Below are 4,256 nucleotides of genomic sequence, written 5' to 3'. Positions count from 1 at the left end.
AAAGAAAGAAAGAAAGAAAGAAAGAAAGAAAGAAAGAAAGAAAGAAAGAAAGAAAGCTGTTTTTAAACCTTTTATCTGGTGTTATCTCCTGTCCTGTTCTGGTTGTCTTTGTGGGCTAATTTATTTTTAATTATGTAGTATTTTCTTAGAAGGGTTTTAGTAAATAGAGGAGATTCACACATTTCTTCATCTCTACCTGAAATGCTATTTCTACCCTAAGCTTTAGTTATTTACAGCTTTTTATTTTCTCTTATCATAGAGGGCAGGATCGGGGCACCTGGGTAGCTCAGTGGGTTAAAGCCTCTGCCTTCGGCTCAGGTCATGATCCCCAGGTCCTGGGATCCAGCCCCACATCCGGCTCTCTGCTCAGCAGGGAGCCTGCTTCCTCCTCTCTCTCTGCCTGCTTCTCTGCCTACCTGTGATCTCCATCTGTCAAATAAATAAATAAAATCTTTTAAAAAAAAATAGATGGCAAGATCAAAGTCTACCTTATCTTTGAGTCCACCACGCCCCACCTTCTTCCTAGGGTCTACATGAGATTTTATATATACTAAGTGCTCGACAGAGAAGGAAGTCCCTCATGTAAATTGTCCATACTTTGGAATATTATTGTCTCCATGTGTGCCTAGGTAGTCACTTTACTTGTCTGGGCTACAGAAGATTTGATGTAGAGTCTGGTCTCTACATGATTTCTAAAGACCCTATTTAGGGGCACCTGGGTGGCTTAGTGGGTTAATCCTCTGCCTTTAGCTCAGGTCATGATCTCAGGGTCCTGGGATCGAGCCCTGCATAGGGCTCTCTGCTCAGCAGGGAGCCTGCTTCCCCCTCTCCCTCTGCCTGCCTCTCTGCCTGCTTGTGATCTCTGTCAAATAAATAAATAAAATCTTAAAAAAAAAAAGACACTATTTACCTTTAACATTCTAAGAATCCATGTGCCCAGCTTCTCCAGTAGTTTTCATTGTTTGCTAATGTATATCATATCATCACTAGGCATCTAATATTGTAGATGCCTAGTTTTTACAAAGGAAAAATTTAAATCTATCAAGAGAGGCAATAATTATTCCTAGTTGAAGAGCTTATAACCCATGATCAACAACAGTGACCAAGTGTACTGAAGATAGAATGAGACTAGCAAGTGCAATAAAACCAGTACCTTCTTCCTGTCCTACCTACGTAAGTCTTGGCATATGGTGTGGAAGGATGAAAAAGGAAGGTAGGGTAAAGCTACTGAAAGTTATTAATTTTATTTCATTTTAAAGATCTTATTTTTAATTAATCTCAACACCCAACATGGGGCTTGAACTTACAACCCCAAGATCAAAAACTGTATGTTCTACCAACTGAGCCTGCCAGGCCCCCCAGGAAGTTGTTTGAAATGTACCTGGGAGGGGAGCTTAGGTGACTCAGTGGGTTAAGTGTCTGCCTTTGGCTCAGGTCATGATCCCAGGGTCCTGGGATTGAGCTCCATGGGCTCCTTGCTCAGTGGGGGGGTCTGCTTATCCCTGTCCCTCTGCCCCTTCCCTACACTCATACTCCCTCTCTCTCTTTCTCTGTCTCTCAAATAAATAAAATCTTCAGGTCTGGCGAGGTCAACAGATCAGGAGACAATGGTCACTTTAGAAAAGATAGTTTCTTACTTAAAATTCCCCAGAAGGAACATGGTGTCCCTGCCTGGTGTGATGTAGGGCCATATGGGGAAGCACCAGGGTGAGTCAAGAAGCAGAAAGAGTATGAGGAAAGCATGGGCAAAAGACTTTATTACAGTTTTTGCAGGAGAGAATGGGCAAAGTAATAAGCAGCTGAGCAGACTTAGGATTGGACAGTTTGATAGTTTGAATAATTGATAACCGGCTCAGCTGAATAACTGGCAACTGAATCCTCTAGGGACCACAGGGGTGTCCTTAGTTGTCCATTACCTGGCCCTGGGATGATTAGGGCAGGGGAATATTGCCTCCTGCAGTGTAAAAGCCAGATACAGGAGGTGGTGCAGAGTAAGGGCTCTGGATTGGTTGGTTTGCTGAAAGGTACTCTTGGTGGTAAGTTGTTTGCTGTGTCTAAGAATTGACTAGATCCTTGGAAGGTCAGACTCTCCCTAGTCAGGGAGGCCCTAGATACCAGAGGATCAGAAATAGAGAAAATGAGAAAATATAGTTAATACAGAAGTGGTCAAACAAAGGCTGAGCTACAAAGGTAGAAAGTCATGAAGAAGCAGGCAATGAGTCAGGAGTATGAGTTGGAGTATGACTTTTGGTAGAAGGCTTGGGATGCCTGGGTGGCTCAGTCATTAAGTGTCTGCCTTTGGGTCACGTCATGATCCCAGGGTCTAGGATTTCCTGGGATCGAGCCCAATATCGGGCTCCAGCCCAGCACTGGACTCCCTGCTGAGTGGGGAGCCTGCATCTCCCTCTCCCACTCCCCTTGCTTGTGTTCCCTCTCTCTGTGTGTCAAATAAATAAATAAAATCTAAAAAAAAAAAAAAAAAAAAAGGCAGTGTATGAGTAGACCAAAACTTAACAAAAACAAAGGTCAGGAATGTTCCATGTTTGGGAAAACTAAGTAATGGTAGTATCATCATGGATGGAGTGTGGGCAAGGTAGAATACCTTAGGATATTCAGCTTTCTCACCAAACCAGAAGTCTGGAGGTGTGGTAGGCAAGGAAGGCACCAAGGATCCAGGCTCCAGAGAACTTTTTGCTCCTCCAACCTTTATACTGTTGCCTTTGTTCACAAGTTAACAAAATCTGTCCCAGACAGGAAGTAAAAGAGCAGGTAGAATGATCAAAGCCAAATTCCAGCTGATATTTCCCCCTTTATATCTGTAAGATAAGAGCTTTCCTGGAAGTCCTGCCCAGTAGATTTCTTCTTATGTCTCACTGGCCAAAACTGAGCCACATGCTGGCCCTTGGAAGCAGGGATAGCTGGGGAAGGTAACTGTTTCTAACATGAACGTTGCAACCTCAAGCACAACTGAGGTTCTCCAGGTAAGGATGAATCCCTTTGTGAATGGATTGTATTTAGCAGTGTCTGCCGCAGAAGAAGAAAGGAAATAGGAGCTATGAGCTTGTCTCCCTCAATTAAATGAGACAAACTTTATAAAGTATTTAGCACAATGCCTAGCTTATTGTATGTGCTCAAAAAAAAAAAAAAAAAGGTTGCTGCTTCTGCTATGAAAAACACGTTCCATCATTGCCTTGGTGTTTAGTCCCATTAATTCAACAAATGTTTACTGCACTTCTACAACGTTCGGTCTGTAGGTGCTGGGGGGTCAGAAAAGGGAATAAAATTCGAGTCCTTCCTTCTGAGAGCTTACCCTTGTACGGGTAAATACACAATGACTTGAATATGATAAAAACTTCAGCAGAGGCAGCCTTAGAAGTTAGTAGAAGTAGATAGAACTCAAGGGCACCTGGTACAAATGAATCCCTCATCTCACAGATGAGATAAGTGGGGGCCACCAGGGAAGTGAAGGGGCTGACTGCAGTCACCCAGTTCTCTGAGAACAGGGCCTGGATGCCAAGCCTCCTGATGCCCCCAGCTGGTGCCCCTCCTTTTAAATTGTCCTGTTGAAAGTGATTTGAAAATAGAAAGCTGGGGGCGCCTGGGTGGCTCAGTGGGTTAAAGCCTCTGCCTTCAGCTCAGGTCATGATCCCGGGGTCCTGGGATCAAGCCCCGAATCAGGCTCTCTGCTCAGCAGGGAGTCTGCTTCCTCCTCTCTCTCTCTCTCTGCCTACCTGTGATCTCTGTCAAATAAAATAAAGAAAGAAAAGAAAAGAAAATAGAAAGCTGGAGGAGGAGACCGGAATGACCCCAGAAATACACCTTTGCCCTTTGTGGGAGGTGCACGGGCCATCCCGCAGAAGCATAGCCCTTAGCCCAGGAGAAAACATGACCAGCAGTGGATTAACTGAACTCCCAATATTGGATTGTGTTGTATTGTGCTGTATGTGTGTCGGCATGAAAAGGAGGACCCCTCTGAGCAGCGGGTAGGAGAATTCCTCCAGGTCAAGACTTTTATTCATGTTGTGTTTTTTTTTTTTTTTAAAAGACTTTATCCATTTATTTGACAGAGAGAGATCACAATAGGCAGAGAGGCAGGCAGAGAGAGAGAGGGAAGCAGGCTCCCCACCGAGCAGAGAGCCCGACGCGGGGCTCGATCCCAGGACCCTGAGATCATGACCCGAGCCGAAGGCAGAGGCTCAACCCACTGAGCCATCCAGGTGCCCCTCATGTTGTGTTTTTTTAATTAGCAATCCTGA

The sequence above is a fragment of the Enhydra lutris genome, unplaced genomic scaffold (genome assembly GCF_002288905.1).
Source record: "Enhydra lutris kenyoni isolate GAN:26980312 unplaced genomic scaffold, ASM228890v2 scaffoldscaffold19, whole genome shotgun sequence".
Taxonomy (NCBI): domain Eukaryota; kingdom Metazoa; phylum Chordata; class Mammalia; order Carnivora; family Mustelidae; genus Enhydra; species Enhydra lutris.
Note: the sequence above shows the minus strand (reverse complement) of the source record.